Below are 17371 nucleotides of genomic sequence, written 5' to 3'. Positions count from 1 at the left end.
AAGAGCAGCTGAGACGAGCTGTGTGCTTTTGTTGCTGAGGCACTGGAAGAAGCTGAAAGTTTGTGACGGGACTCTTTACAGAGTAAGGAAAGATCGCCGCATGAACAGAAGAGTCTTTCAGTTCGTCATACCTGGGTCTCTGAAACACCAAGTCTCACATGGTGTTCATGACGCGGCTGGTCATCAGGGCTGTTCGAGGACACTCTCTTTGGCTAGTGAACAGTTCTTTTGGACGGGGATGGAGAAAGACATTACGAAGCATGGAAGGCAGTGCCAGAGGTAATCTTGGGTAAGACCCCCGAGCTAGACGAGCCGAACTTCCTCTCCAATGGAGCTAGTATGCATTGATTTTTGGACAGCGGAGTACGGTGACAAGAAAACCACCGATGTCCTCGTTGTCACCGACTACTTCTCAAAGTTGGCTCTCGTCTTCCCCTGCAGGAACCAATCAGCAAAGCAAGTTGCCCGCTGCCTGTGGGACAAGTTCTTCTGCATTTATGGGTTCCCCAAAAGGATCCATTCGGATCAGGGAGCCAATTTTGAGAGTAGGCTCATCAAGGATCTTCTTGAGATGGCAGCGATGCACAAGTCCCACACAACACCGTATCATCCCATGGGTAATGGCATCGCAGAAAGATTCAACCGGACCCTTGGAGGCATTATCAGAACACTTCCCCCAAAGTCTAGGTCCAAATGGCCACAGATGTTGAACATGTTGACTTTCTGCTATAACTGCACAGTACATGAGACGACGGGCTTTGCACCATTCTATTTGATGTTTGTACGTGTCCCTCGCTTGCCCATTGACATTATGTTCCATCATGTCTTGGAGAATGCCAATGTTGTCAGTCACAATCAGTTTGTGAGCACCTTGAAGAGAGACCTTTCTGAAGCCGCGCAAATTGCTCAACAGCATGCAGTCTAGGAACAGACCCGTCACACCCAGATATACAACCGCAAAGTCAAGGGGTCACCATTGGCTGTTGGTGACAAGGTGCTACTAGCCAATCGAGGCGAGAAGGGCAAGCGGAAGGTTGCAGATTGTTGGGAGTCAACCCTTTATGACGTGGTGTCTGTGAAGCCGTTGATCAATGTGTACAGGATCCGGGATGATGCCACAGGCAGAGAGAAGGTTGTACACAGGAATTTACTGCTACCTGTTTACTTCTTGACATTCCCGGGGCAGGTGCAGCCTGGATCGTGTTCAGATGGGTCAGAGATGGACGCACATTGTGCGAGTGGCAAGAGCTCAGTTGCTGAGGCATCAGCTGAGCCTCACCATGGATTGCGCAATGTCTATGCTAACTGTGCTGGCTTGCTCTGCAGTGAGACTGCATTGCTGTCCCTCTGCATATCGCTATTAAAGTGTTCAAACACTAAATTTCGACAGTTTAGCTGGTGTATATATTGTAGAGTCACTTTACATAATAAACACTTGCGCCTCCTTGGCTGCAGAGTAATATAATTAGAGAGAGCAAGCTACAGTAAACAGTGACAAGTTAAGTGCAACCATCCAGTCATTTTTTCGTGTTGCTTGGCCTTATTTTCAGAATGTAGGATTACATATCTAAATTGAAAGAAATAGAGAGACTTTTAAAACTGTTGCATCAATAACTGAAAGTTGTTGATGCCTTTCTTCAGAAGGAGCGGCGCATGGATTTCATTTATAAGTAAAAGTAACCCGAAAATCAGTTTTTTTTAATTCTTTTTTTTCTATGGTACAGTTTATACAAAAGTGCTGACATGACATTTTAAACAAAACACATTAACTGTTGCCAATCAAATGGTGAATAAGCTACTCTGTCTAGTTCATCAGTTCATATGTTTGTAAATCTGACTGTGATGACATCAGTGCCTCACCAGCCAGGAACCTCACCGCACGCCACTAATATATATATATATATATATATATATATATATAGGGCGGCCCGGTGGTTCAGTGGTTAGCACAACGGCTTCACAGTGCAGAGGTCACCGGTTCGTGTCCCGGTCCAGCCTCCCTGTGTGGAGTTTGCATGTTCACCCCGGACCCGTGGGTTTTCTCCGGGTCCTCCGGTTTCCTCCCACACTCCAAAAACATGCACGGCAGGCAGATTGACCACTCCAAATTGTCCCTAGGTGTGAGTGTGTTGGTCGTCTTTGTGTGCCCTGCGATTGGCTGGCAACCAATTCAGGGTGTCCGCCGCCTCGTGCCCGAAGACAGCTGAGATAGGCTCCAGCACCCCCCGCGACCCTAATGAGGAATGAGCGGTACGGAAAATGGATGGATGGATGGATATATATATATATATATATATATACAGTAAAGTCTCGTTATATCGATATCGGTTATATTGATAATACTGCTTATTACGATACTATATTCATTTCCCAGCCGAATTTCTAGTCTTCTTATGTATGTATTAGTTCCGTTTAGTACGATTCATGGTTATTACGATAATCCGGTTACTACGGTGCTCTTTTTCATCTCCCGTCGGCCATTTTGCTATGTTTATATCGATACACGCCATCGGTCGCGCCATTGGTCGCGCCAATGGTCGCGCCAATGGTCGACTTGGTCACGTGACTTGGTCAAATAAAGGTCAGCATGAACAAAATGTAAAACATCAAAATCATCTGAACGGAAAAAAATATGTTTTGCATGCACAACCAGTAAACAATCTGCATTGATGTTGACATCTTGTATTAGTTATCCATGTCCTTGTATGCCACATATTACCCAATTGATGCTATATTGAATGCACTGATTTGTTCGTTGGGAATTTGTGTCAACTTACACCTTCTTTATGCGTGTTACCACAATTGGCTGTGACACACAACGATTCACCATCGCGTTATTTAAGTAGTTTTCCTTATAATTTCGCGATTAACACAGTGTTTTCAGGTGAAAAAAAGTACCCAAAATGCATTGTGTGTCGCTTTCTCGGTCAGGGGCGTTCCCTCCCTGACGTCACTTTGGGCATCCTCATCAATTCGAAAACGAGACTTCCTGAATATTAGGTGCGAGTCTTAAAAAGTAAAATATGGTTATATGTGGTGGAATCTTTGTCAAATGCGCTCAGTAGAAGTCATCTGAAGTGATTTTACAAATTATGGACGCAACTTGTCCTCAGGTGTTGGTTGTCCTTTAAGCATCACCCAAATTCACATGCACATTCCTGCTAGTACGAATGTGCATGAAAATTGTGTTCGTTATCCGTCATAGTTTGGCAATGCAAAACTTTTGTAAGATCTCTATTGACAAACCTGCAGGCAGCCTGTTTGCATATATCAAGGCAGAATTTACTTTTTCATTGTGAAAGAAGTGAGGTTAGCAAAATGAAATTGTTTCTTTACCACCCAAACATGGTGCAGTGTGCCTCAAACAAGTGCTGCTACTCATGCTGACCCTGGACAGCATTGTAATAAGACTGGGCATCTTCTGCTTCTTTCTTTCCTTTTATATCTTTGCTGCTGTGAAATGTAAATTTCTCCACTGCGAGACTAATAATGGTAAATCCAATCCTATCAATTTTGGGTGAATAGGTCCTTGACAATCAGGCCTGGAGGTCACCTTGATGAACTTGTCGTGTCGCGGTGTGGCTTGTCTATAGGAATCCATTAGGTATAGAGTAGGGCAGCGGGCTGTCCACAAAAGGGTTGGAGGAACAATTTACTTCGGGTGTTGGGCCAATTGTGGTTGTTTGGAGTACGACATTTTCAGATTGGCAGTGTGAGATATAACTCAATGAAATAGAGTTCTCTGAATGAATAAACCATTCTCACCTGGATAGATTTGCAGTGATGCCTCGGTTTACGAACCTCTTGGCTTAGGAACTTTTCGTCACAGGATCAGTTTTTCTGTGGGTGAGCAGTGGCAGCCACACGTGCCAGCGTTCACTCAACCCGGAAGTAATAATAATAAAATACTGAAGATATAAATCTAGCTAGCTGGCTAATAGATAATAGCTAGCTAGGTAATAGATAGCTAAGATTGGTGACATTGATGGTGCCCAATCACTTTTTTTAGAACAGGCTACTAATGGTGTAGATGGAGGTGCTGGCTACCTGGTGCCCACAGTCCCTATCTTTGGCTCAACTAGCTAGCAAGCTAGTTAGCGAATAGACAGCTAGCCAGCTAATAGATAGCAAATAGATCGCTAGCGAGGTAGCCAGCTAGGTAACTAGCTAGATAGATAGCTGTATAGCTAAAGAAATAAAAAGAAGTGAAGAGAGGAAATAAGAATAAAGTCAAGAGAAAAGACAAATAAAGCTAAATTATTCCATCCGTTCTGCAAATATGAACTGTCGGTTACCTGGCCAGGGCGACGTAGCCTTCCTTCACCTCCTTCACTAATAACCTCAAAGCCACGTCATTCAGCAATTTCCAGTATCTCTCCGTTTGGCGCCCTTCCTTCGCACTTTTCGCATGCATATACAGTACAATGATATGAAATGGGAAGAAGGTGTTGATTGTGTCATGGCCTGAACCATTCATAAATTTAGAATGTCAAGAATAACAACACATATTTAATTCTAGCTTTTATTTTAGAATTTGGGGGAAAGACTAGTAGTGGAAATAAGTTTTACAGGTGGAAGGTTTTGAATTGGTTCAAAACATGTGGAAACGAGAGAAAACCAAACAAGACAAGAGCTCCGAGCAGCTATGAGTGCGGCCGAGACCTGGTCCCATACGGCCGTATGGGGTGCCATTCTGCGCCTGGCAGTTCGACGTCCACGCAGAGCCATGCGCCGTCACGTGAACGTGCGAGAGGGATCGCACTCACGCCCACGACGATCCGTCCCGCGTCTTCGTCCACCCCAGGCCGAGTCCCGTTCCCATCAGGCCGCCGCCCGTCGTATGCTGGAGAGGCAGCGGTTGCCCTCTCCACCGAACGTTCCCTGGCGAGTGGACCTTTTGGGAGACTGTTGGGACTTCTGGAAGCAGCCCCTTGAATGGGGGGGTACTGTCATGATCTGGTTGGCGACCAACGGGGGGCGCTGTCGGCCCCGCCTACACCTGCATAGGTGCTGGTCGTCCCGATCAGATTGGCGACCAGCGGGTAGCGATGTCAGCCCTGCCTGCAGCCTCGCAGGTGCTGGTCGTTTAATCATTGACACTTAAAAGGACACCTGGCACGACCATCCGGTGCCGGTTCATTGTTTGTTTGCTGCTTGTGTGCTGCATGCATTGTGTATGTGTTTGTTTAACCTTGGCGGACTTTTACTTTTGGTCTTCTTTTGCTACTTTGTATTTTTTCCATTCAGATGATTTTGATGTTTTACATTTTGTTCCTGCTGACTTTATTGTAATACAATTTGTCAAACAACCTCCTGCTCCCTCCTGCCTGCTTTTTGGGATCCGCACCCGCCATCACCACCTTGCAAACCGTGACATAGATAGCTAGATAGCTTATAAATGACTCTGTGTCTTTGTTTTGTCATGTTATTTGTGATTTTTTTTATTTTTTATTTTCTTGCTTCAAGATGGCGTCGCGAGAGTGGCTGCCTTTCCAGCAGCTCCTGTATTTTGTTTTTCTACTTCTTTGTTTCCTTTCCTCTTCATTTTATAACTTTGCTGCTGTGAAATGTAAATTTCTCCACTGCGAGAGGAATAAAGGTAATAAAGGGTTATAGTGTTTCATGAAAATTCATAAAGTTTGTGTTCCGGTTCGCGACCAACAGGTGGCACTCTTGTACCTTGACTCTTGTATTGTAAATAGCACAGCCACCTTATGTTGACTCAATCCAGTCACATATATCAAATAGCGGTGACATCCGACTTACGACCAGCTCGTACTTACCACCCGTACTTACGACCACGACCGCCAGACCCTATTTTTTACATTTTAATTCAACGCCTTGCAATGCAACGCATACGACAATTTTGGCCAGCCAGCCAGCATCTCACTCTTGCACAGCAATCGACCGCGTGATGGCACCAGAAGGGGGAGTGTCCACCAACGCTGGCCGAGGCAGGTCGAGCGGCAGCGCTCGGGCGTGTCGGGCTGAGGGGGCAATGAGTCAGACTCAGAGCAAATTTGTTTAACTGTGCTAATGCAAAGAGACACATTTTACACATGGGCACACATAAACATTAAACCCGCACGCACACGCACACACGCACTTATGCACAAACGCACACATGCACACACACAAATTGAGTTCAACCAAGTCCAAAAACAAAAAACTAATTTTCTCTTGCCATGCATGTTGATTAGCTTCATGGTGCAGGGACATCCAGCATTCCTTCCTGTGAACAATTCTCTTCAAATCTAGGTTGTGTCCTATTGTTGCCACTCAAAGCACGCACTGTCTGCATGAGAGCTGCATCAATTACTACTTTGGTCCGCTTGCCACTTATGGCAGACTTTTTTGACCAAAGATTGACTTTTGAAGCGACCAACCTGCTGCGATCAACCCAATCACACACGCATCTACACAGGCGTGCACACCAGCACTGAGGAAAAGCCATGCCCATATGCATGCATGCCATGATGAGCAACAGCCAGAATGGCCCCTTACATCAACGAAATTGAAACACACAGGCACCCCTCCCGAGCGCTTAGTGCCATTGTTTGTGCGTGAGCGGTGACGTAAAGGTCGTAAAGGTTAATGGGGACCGAGACCATGCTGCGAAGTGAAAAACCGTGGAGTTTGGTGCTCCTCCTGACCCCCTAAGGAATTTTTGTGTCAGGTTTTGTGGGTAACTGGATGTTGAAAATGTGTAAACCGGATGTATAATTTACATATTTCAGACAAAGACTATAGCATTACACATATTCACTGAACTCTGTAATTGTAATTGTAATTGAGAAAACATTCTAGATCATTGTTACACAGCCCTCAAAGGCGCATACCGGTCTGTTGCGCATGCAGCATTGGGTCTTTCTGACCACTATTTAATCCACTTAATTCCCACATACAAACAGAAACTCAAATGTGTAAAACCGGTAGTCAAGACAGTTAAAACATGGACAGATGAAGCAAAGCTTTCGCTACAAGAATGCTTAGACTGCACTGATTGGAGCGTCTTTGAAACTTCAACGGGCACATTGGATGAATACACAGACACTGTAACATCATACATCAGTTTCTGTGAGGACATGTGTCAATGTGTCAACAAAGTCCTTCCGCTCATTCAACAACAACAAGCCATGGTTCACTCCCAAACTCAGGCAGCTTAGGAAAGAGAAAGAATCCGCATTTAAAAGCAGCGATCGAGCAGTTTACAAACTCGCCCGAAACAGGCTGACGAAGGAAATTAACATCGCAAAGAAAAGTTATGCGGAGAGGCTTAACAAACAGTTCTTCGCTAACGACTCTGCATCGGTGTGGAATGGCCTGAAAGCAATAACAAATTATCGTTTACCTTCCCCCCAAGCAGTGTACAACAATGGTATGGCTGATGAGTTAAATACATACTTTTGCCGATTTGAAAAGGACACCCCCATTTCCCCGGTCTGCCCACCATTACCAGAAACTACCGTATCTCCGCCCTCTGCCCTACAGATCCACGAACTGGACGATGTCGTAACAGGAACCAATCATGTGCCTTGAATGAGTGCCCCCTGCATATACAGTACAAGCATGTAGCTCATGCTCATGCTTGAGTCATTCAGCCATTTTTTTGTCAATACTTTACTTTGGAAAAAAAACACAATAACTGAATCACAAAGTTGCAAGGGATCAATTGTTTTACACACGTAAACCCACACACACGCACACACGAACACAGTGACGCTCTCTCTCTCTCTCTCTCTCTCTCTCTCTCTCTCTCTCTCTCTCTCTCTCTCTCTCTCTCTCTCTCTCTCTCTCTCTCTCCTACCAACTGCTGTCAGTCATCTTAATAATGACGTGAAAAAAAACTGGACTCTTGTAAATAGCACAGCCACCTTATATTGGCTCAATATAGTTACAGTGGGACCTTGGCTTAATTGGTTCCCAGACCGAGTGCTGCGTTCTTGACCAATCACGTGGCTTTAACCGAAGACTGTGGGCGGGGAATAGAGGACAAAAACAGTGGCTACCATTTTAGGAGACCACCATTTGTTAGGAGAACGGGCTCGTTCGCGAACGACACATCACTCATTGTGGCGCTCCGTTTGTATCCCGAAAAATAGTTTGTATGCCAAGGTAAAATTTTCATAACTGTAACGTTGGTAAACCGAAAAGTTCGTAAGCCAAGGGATTCGTAAACCGAGGTTTCACTGTACATATATCAAATACAGGTAGCATCTAACTTACGACAGGCTCAACTTACGACCACCCGTACTTATGACCCTATTTTTTTAAATTTTAATTTAACGCCTGGCACCGCAACGCACTAGCAGCCCGGCAACGCGTAAGACAATTTTGGCCAGCCAGCCAACATCTCACTCTCGCACAGCAATCGACCGCGTGATGGCACCAGAGGGGGGAGTGTCCACAACGCTGTCCGTTGCGCGGCCAGACCGTTAGTCGAGGCGGGTTGGGTGTCAGCGCTCGTGCGCCCGGGATCGCCGAGACAAGAACGCCGTGTCGGGCCCACGGCCGGCGCCGCCGCCTCTTTGAGACAGTTCGTTCTGCTTCGGGGCGAGGCAGCAGGTCGGGCGCGTCCGCGCTGCTTACGGCCGTGCGTCATTGCGGAGAGCAGGGTAAGGCCAGGGAGAGGGCAACCGGTAGAACACCGCTGACCCAGACCCACGCCCGCCTGCCACCATGGCGTCCGAATCAGGTTTTTTGCAAGTCATTTAGAACAGAGTCTCTATTCAACATTTTGAATGGATTTCGACATACGACCATTTTGACTTACGACTTGTTGGTCGGAATTGAAACCCGGTCGGAAGTCGGATGTTACCTGTATGCTTTCTTTATACTTTCACAATGTACAGTTCTTTATGAAACACTTTTGGACAGTTACAGTATACATTTCAGTCCTCTGACATTTCTATTATACTGAGAATAATTAGTTTTTTATCTTTTCAACCCCACACAACTCTCTTTAAAATTGCTGCTGTGGACTGCAAATTTCCCCATTTTGGCACTATTAAAGGCTTTCTGATTCTGATTCCGATGTCAGGGGTATCCAATCCTTTCGCATAAACCATGCGGAGTCGAATGCCAAAGAGTGCAAGTGAGTTTTGAGAGGGGTTTTAAAGATGGGCAGCGAGGGGGCTTTCCGAATATTCAGTGGCAGGTCATTCCAGAGAGTGGTACCAGCAAAAGAAAAGGCTTGAATTACTTATTAAGGTGTGTAGAGGTGAATGAGCTCGGAGAGGGAAAGAGGACCGAGGCAATTTAAGGAGTTGAAGACAAATAGTAAGATCTTGAAACTCCAGCCAGTAAACAAATCGCAGAGTATGTTCTCCCTCTTACGAGTACCAGGCAGAGGTGAGCAGCAGCATTTTGGACTAGCTGGAGACGCTTCATGGAGGATTGGCTGACACCAAAGTAAAGCGTATTCCAGTAATCGAGCCGAGATGTGACAAAAGCATGAATTACTGCTTCAAGATGCTCATGAGAAACTAGAAGTTTTACTTTAGCCAGTTGCCTAAAATGAAAGAAGCACAACAACAACAGCACCAATTTGTCGGTCAAGTTTAAAGTCACTGTCCATTTTAAGACCCACGTTTGAGACTGTTGACTTCACACAAGGAGCTAGGGGAACCAAGTCAACATTATGAGATGTACATGGGCCACTGGGACCAAACAGTATCACTTTTACCTTCTTTTCATTGAAGTTCAAGAAGGTTTGTGCCATCAAGGTTTTGATTTCCTCCGGGCAGGATATAAGGGGCCGAAACGATGTTTTTTTTTTTTTTGCTCAATGGGACATAGATCTGACAGTCATCTGCATACCATTGGAAGGAAATACAGTAAAGTCTCGTTATTTCGATATCGGATATATCGATAGTCCCGGTTATATCGATACTATTTCTATGCACGCATGGAGAAAATTACATGCAAACAGGGTCGGATATATCGATAGTCCCGGTTATATCGATATTTTTTCGGACTCCCTTGAATATCGATATAACGAGACTTTACTGTACCATGTTTCCTTCGGATGGAATCTAGAGGGAGCAGGTATAATGAGAACAACATTAGTCTCAAAATTGTGCCCTACGGAACACCACATGACAGAGGGGTACTACGTGACTCAGATCAGCCAAGGCGACTACAAAAGGTTCTGTCAGAATGGTAGTATCTAAACCAGTCAACATCACTACCAGAAACGCCCACTAAGTGCTGCAAACGAGACAGTAGAATACTGTGAACCATTGGACCAAATGCTGCAGTCAGATCTAATAAAACCAGAGACATGTAATCTCCAGTGTCATTAGCCAGGACGTCATTCGAAACCCGTAACAGTGCTGACTCTGTGCTATGCATCATCTCTGAACCTGACTGGAAGACCTCCAAGATGTTATATTCATCCAAGAAAGATTTCAACTGCATGTGCACCACTTTTTGGAGCAATTTTGAAAAAAGGCAATTTGGAAATGTGTCTAAATTTTTACAGTAGATCCTGATCAAGACCAGGATTCTTGATCAATATTTGGACAACAGCATGTTTAAACTGTTGGGGCACACTGCCAGAAGACAAAGTCCTGTTGATAATGGCTAAGACCGATGTGCCAATAATCGGGAGAACTTCTTAAAGAAATGTGGACGAAGATAGTCACAGCGGAAGCCAGATGGCTTAGACTGCTCGCCACATCTTTTCAAAGGGTCACGGACACAGCTTCAAAGGAATTTAGCACAGCTGAACACGGAAAATTGACAGAAGGGTTGAATGTGGTATTTGAAGCAAGAGTCCTAGCGGTAGAAACCTTATCAATGAAAAACTGGAGGAATATATTGCACAAGTATGCAAATTGCCAGGCGAACGTTTGTTTGGCAATTTGCATACTCGGCACGGCAGCCAATCAGAAGCCTGTTTCGTGCTTTGGACTATACCGTGACTGAAAAGTGTACTTGAAAGTTTTGAAAGCGTAGAAAGAGGAGTCCACGTGGCTTGTAGCAGTTTGCTTGTAGCTTTTGCGTTATTGAATGAAGCAAACGTTTGATTTGAAAATAATTGATTTATTTTTTCTTGAAAAAGTCGTCGGCCACCCGGGCCGAGGTGTTTTGAAAGTTGTACGCCTGATGTAAAAGTTGTACGCCCGGGCCTCCGGGCAGATGTTATTTCCAAACACTGGTTATATGCGGTGGAATCTTTGTAAAATGCGCTCAGTAGAAGTCATTTGAAGTGATTTTACAAATTATGGACACAATTTTAACTTTAAACAATTTTTACTTTAAACAAATGATGTTCGTATCGGTGTGACATACTTCATCCATCTTTGCCATCTTTTCAAGAAAGTTTCTTGTTGTCATCTCAAAGCAAATGTAATCCTCTACATTTTACACATGTCATAGATAATAATAATAATAATAATAATAATAATACATTTCATTCATAAGCGGCTTTCAAAACTCTCAAGATCACTTTACAGTTACCGGATAAGCCTCGTGCCCGAAGACAGCTGAGATAGGCTCCAGCAACCCCCGCGACCCTAATGAGGAATAAGCGGTACGGAAAATGAGATGAGATGAGATATTTTTTAACATTGTCATCATACAGTATGATAAAATCACCCTCTGTGAAAGGTTTGCAATGCTTTCCGATCAGGGAAGATAACTCGTAACTAGCCTTTGTAGCATTCTTATTTGAGTCTATGTCAGAGATGTTCGGTCTGACTGTGGACAAAGGCTCTGTGGACAAAGGCTCGAACACAGGAAGATTGTCTTTTACTGCCGGCAGGGGATGTATTCTGTTTCTGCAGCCCGGTTTCGAACGACCCATGGACTGGTACCAGTCCACGGCCTGCAGGTTGGGGATCGCTGATTGAATTTGTCTGGTAGAATAAGTTGCTCTAGTATCATCATTAAAAAGGACATGTCAAATAAGTATGGACGGGTATTCCTACGGGTATAAGTAGTACCGTCCAGGAACAACTGTGAGACAATGTGCAAAGTACCAAGAAGAGCTAAAGTGGTTAGTGGGAGAATAAAATCTGGTGAAGAAAATCATTGAATCGTTTTAAAATGATTAGGCGCTGTATTTGTACAATTGTGCAATTATGGAGATGTCCTTGAGCGCCTGTCAGAGATGTTCGGTCGGACTCTGTGGACAAAGGTTCGAACACAGAAAGATTGTCTTTTACTGCCGGCAGGAGACGCAGCCATTCATGACAGACATCCACATTCTGCAGCCACCTGCCAAGCTATTTATTGAAAGTATATGCAAATTAAAGTGATAGATTAGTAAAACATAGTTTTCTTGATTAAAATACCACGCCCCTGGACGTTCTAAGCACCAACAGCTGTAAGCAATGAAACATCGATATTTTACTTGGTTGTCTTTTCCATGAACTGATAAATTTGTAACCTTGCTAATGAGCTCTTCCTGTGAGGGAGTTTCAAGTCCTAAATTACTCCTGTGGCGAATGAGTTTTCCAAGTCCTAAATTCTGTCCAAGGACAGATCTCCTAGATGGAGATGACAGTTCAAAGGGCTGAGTCTGTTTCATTCAGATTGACTGTGGCCATCTGCGCCGAGACTGTGGGGCCTATTGTTCGGTGGCCAGCTGAGCATGGGACTTTTAAATATGATAACTTCTTATTCTCCATCAGTCTATACAAAAATTGCTGCTGTGAGATCAAACTATCTTCAATATGCTCCTCTTCGGCAGCATGAATATGCCAGCACTGTTTTTGATTTGAGAGGAATGTCAGTGCCATTTCACTGTCATCGTTGGACAGCAACATCACAGCCCTGCTTTGTTCAGCGGAAAGGTCGGTGCTGGAGGACAGTCTGCGGTTGGATGGATGCATGGCTTGAGGAGCCCGCAAGAAGGAGAAAGGAGCGTCAGCGCAGAACTCTGATGCGTTGGAGGCACTGTCATGGCTTGGAGTCAAAGCAGATTTACGTGGGACAAGAGATGTGAGACAATAAAAATCTATTTTCGTCAATGGGTGCAGACACTTTGTGTTTGCTTTTAACATTTAGGTTGTAGCAGACCTGTACATTTCCCCATGATCATTGTTAAAAAGGACACTTTGATCTTCTCCTCTTTCATCTCGAACTGATTCATACAATAAAGAGGGTGCAGAAAGTGCTCAAGATTGATGACTGTCTGTGTCCTTTGTATTGTGTCACATTAATAATAATAATACATTTCATTTTCAAGCGCCTTTCAAAACTCTCAATGACACTTTACAGTCACAGGATATTTTTTTTCTGCGGGTGAGTTATTTGTTGTTTAGTTATTTCTTGTTGTTTTGACTTCGAGATGAGGCCGTGAGAGTGGCTGCCTTTACAGCAAGTCCTGTATTTTGTTTTTCTACTTCTTCCTTTACTTTCATCTTACTTTAATCACTTGGCTGCTGTGAAATGTAAATTTCTCCACTGCGAGACGAATAAAGGTTATTCCAATCCAATGCTTCATCTCGCTGTATTGATTACCCATGATCTTGTCATATACATCAGAATGTCTTGTTAGGTAATGTCGCTTCACATTGAACTTTAAAATAGCCATTTCATCATCATCCGGCGGCCTTCAAAGTCAACTTTCCTCCTCTTGTTGATTGTCACCATTTTAGAAAATTGGGGGGGGCTCATACAGTCAATTATTCATATACTAATTTGCTGTTCCTGATTGAGCCTCTAGATCAGGGGTGTCAAACTCATTTCGCATCGTGGGCCACATACGGCCTCGGGAGATGACCATTAATATTATAGCATACTCTGCCAAAAATAACAAAAATATCATGTCTTTCCTTTGTTTTGGTGTAAAGAAGCACAAGAACATTAGGAAAATATTGAAATTCAATGAACTATCCTTTTACAAAACATTTCATGAAACACCTCATATTTCCTTAGACAAATGTGCAATTTACTTTTACCACTGATTGTACAAAGGCACAAAACTTTAATTGGTACTGAAAAATATAGTAATGCACTTTAAGATGTAAATAAATGACTTTTAAAGAAAGGAATTTTTAAACCACTTACACATACGCATATGAAATCTAAATGTAATCCCTGCGTACACTTTACAAACTAAGGAGAGTGATTTTAAATGTGTAATGAAGAAAGTGTTCGCCTGTCCTGTAAATCTGTAAACTTCATACACGAAACATACATACAATACATACTGAAAATGTATGGAGTTGTATGAACAGTAGAATTCCACCACATAACTTTTGTTTTGAAGCTGCTGACTAACATTAAAGTGCACATTTTTTAAATCGCCACAGTAAGGATTCATCTTCACAGAGCTGTATTCTTTCAATGGTTCTTTCAATTCTCTTCAATTTCAAAGAGTGTCTAAGGCAGCATTTATAAGGTGTTAGTCTAGTCTGGACTTGTATTTGTTCCTGAAACTTGGCATCTTTTGGCCTGTACAAGTGCATCAACACCAGGTGTCATGTCCTGACTAGCTGTCACTTTCAGAATGTCATTTAAGTGCTTGTTTGTGAGCCTTCAACGCATTTTTGTTTTATTAATATTCATCACTGAGAAAATTTGTTCACAAAGGTAGGTTGTACCAAACATGCACAAAATTTTAGCAGCCAGGGCTGTTAGTTTGGGGTACCCTAGTAGTAGATACTGATAAAATCTGTCCAGACCTACACAGGCAAATTTTCCCTACAAATATGCATCACACTGCAAATCAATTATCTCTAGCTGAATTTCGACCGGCAGATCAGAAGCTTTAACTGTGAAAGGTGAGCGAAAAACTGAAAATTCTATCTCAAGTTCACCAAGTACCTGAAAACGTTTCTCAAACTCTGTGATGATCTGGTTGGTGACCAACGGGGGGCGCTGTCGGACCCGCCTGCACCTGCACAGGTGCTGGTCGTCCCGATCAGATTGGCGACCAGCGGGTAGCGACGTCAGCCCTGCCGGCAGCCTCGCAGGTGCTGGTCGTTAAAATCAATGACACTTAAAAGGACACCTGGCACGATCATCCGGTGCCGATTCATTGTTTGTTTGCTGCTTGGTTGCAGCATGCATTGTGTACGTGTTTGTTTAACCTTGGCGGGCTTTTACTTTTGGTCTTCTTTTGCTACTTTGTATTTTTTCCATTCAGATCATTTTGATGTTTTACATTTTGTTCCTGCTGACTTTATTTTAATACAATTTGTCAAGCAACATCCTGCTCCGTCCTGCCTGCTTTTTGGGATCCGAACCCGCCATCACCACCTTGCAAACCGTGACAAACTCCCGCAGTAGTCCTGCAATTTTGTCTTTGTACCGTTTCATGTCCGCATCAGGTCTGGTCACACACACATCTCTCCGACAGGGAAAATGAGCAGGGTTGCCATTTGCCAGTTGCATCTCCCACAAAGTCAGCTTCAACTTAAATGCATGTATGTTGTCAGAAAACTGTGTGACAACTTTCTTGTAGACTTGCAACATTTTGTTCAGATTGTTCAAGTGTTCAGTAATATCAACCAAGAATGCAAGGTCCCATAGCCATTCCTGAGATTGTAATTCCAACACTGGTTTTCCTTTTTTCTCCATGAACTGTCCGATTTCCTCTCGTAGATCAATGAAAAGCCTCAGCACAGCGCCTCGGCTTAACCATATCACTTCAGCGTGGTGCTGTGCGTAATGTTGCTGTCGCTGAGAAGTTAGTCAAACTGACGATGGTTCAGTCTTTGAACTTTGTCGCGACACCTGCTTTCTTTGCGACCATGTATGGCGCGCCGTCTGTAGCCAGGCAGACAGCGCGGGACCAGTCCACTCCAACTCTGTCCAATGCAGCAACGACACAGCTGAAAATGTCATCGGCTGTTGTGGTGTCCATCATTGGCACCAACTCAAGAAACTCTTCAGTAACAGTCAATGTCTCGTCCACTCCTCGAATAAATATGTCCAGTTGGGCCATGTCTGTGATGTGAGTGCTCTTGTCAATTGCCACGGAAAATGCAATAAATGACTTGACTCTCTGTTTCAATTGACTGTCTAAATCTGCCGATAGTTCTGAAATCCTCTCTGCTATAGTATTCCTCGTCGGGCTAATATTGGCAAAAGCTTGTCGCTTCTCGGGACATACAAGGTCAGCCGCCTTCATCATGCATCGTTTAACAAAGTCACCGTCGGAATACAGCTTTGATGCTAATGCTATTTCGCTAGCAATTAGGTAGCTGGCTTTTACAGCTGCTTCACTGACTTCTCGGCTCCGGATGAAAGTTGACTGCTGTTTCCTCAGACCCGCCAGCAATTCGTTAATCTTTTCTCTTCTCAGTTGTCCTTGCAACCCGTCATATTTTTCGCTGTGATGTGTCTCGTAGTGGCGTCGAATATTATATTCCTTCAATACCGAAACTTGTTGCAAACACACCAAACACAAAGGTTTTCCGTGCATCTCTGTAAATAAATAGCACTTGGTCCATTTTTTCTTTGAAAATTCTACACTCCTTATCTACTTTTCTCCGTTTGGATAACGCCATTTTGGCTAATGAGGGTGTGGCGGAGATGTGGAGTATTAAAAACGTCGTAACAAGCAGCAGATGGCGCATTAATACCATGTGCTGTTTTCAGTCTGCCTCAGTGATGCGGCTTGTCTTCTACTCTGATGGAAAGAGTGCGGCCCTTAGCGGATAATCCACGAATTGCAGCGAATTAAAAATATTAATTCCATGTCTTTTATGCATTTTTTTCCACTTTCAAATTATCCAGCGGGCCTGATCGAACCTCCGTGGGGTCCGGTTCCGGCCCGCGGGCCATATGTTTGACACCCCTTTTCTAGATGGAAGCATTAGCAGACACAGGTAACAGTGATTCTGCCCAATATGTATATTAATTCTGCACAAGGGCCAAACGTTATTGATTTTCTGACAGAGGCTCCGGGCCAGATAGACATTGACCACGGGCTGCATTTGGCCCCTGGCTGCATATTGGACATGCTGCTCTATGTGGTACAGATATAGCTAGATTCCGTGTTCTGCCCCCAGTAATTACGTTGCAATACAGTACAGTGCCCCCTGGTGGTGGAAATAGTTAAACCCACTCAAAAACGTTGTGGAGTAGCCATTTTGAAATCTAACTGTGAAGAAGTGTGATTACATCCATGTCCATCCTCTTTCTTTTGACGTGTTCAGGCACAATCTGTAAGTACATTTACACCATCATACATTTTTTACTGTTTGTTGTGCAAGTTATTTATAAGCCTACACCAATATTTCATCAGTTAAGCATTTCACATGCTTCCCATAGAATCGTTGAATGAGCGAGAGAATAGGCCTGTTTCATTAATGTAATTTCATATGTATAATTGGATGCTGTACAACATTCGTACTCTTTTTCTGTTTGTATGCAGTTTTGCAAGAAACACTTCCAGAAAAATACTGAACGG

This window comes from Hippocampus bargibanti, linkage group LG14 (assembly GCF_051943395.1).
Source record: "Hippocampus bargibanti isolate YZ-2025 linkage group LG14, ASM5194339v1, whole genome shotgun sequence".
NCBI lineage: Eukaryota > Metazoa > Chordata > Actinopteri > Syngnathiformes > Syngnathidae > Hippocampus > Hippocampus bargibanti.
The sequence above is the reverse complement of the archived record's forward strand: the minus strand, read 5'-3'. Positions refer to the sequence as shown.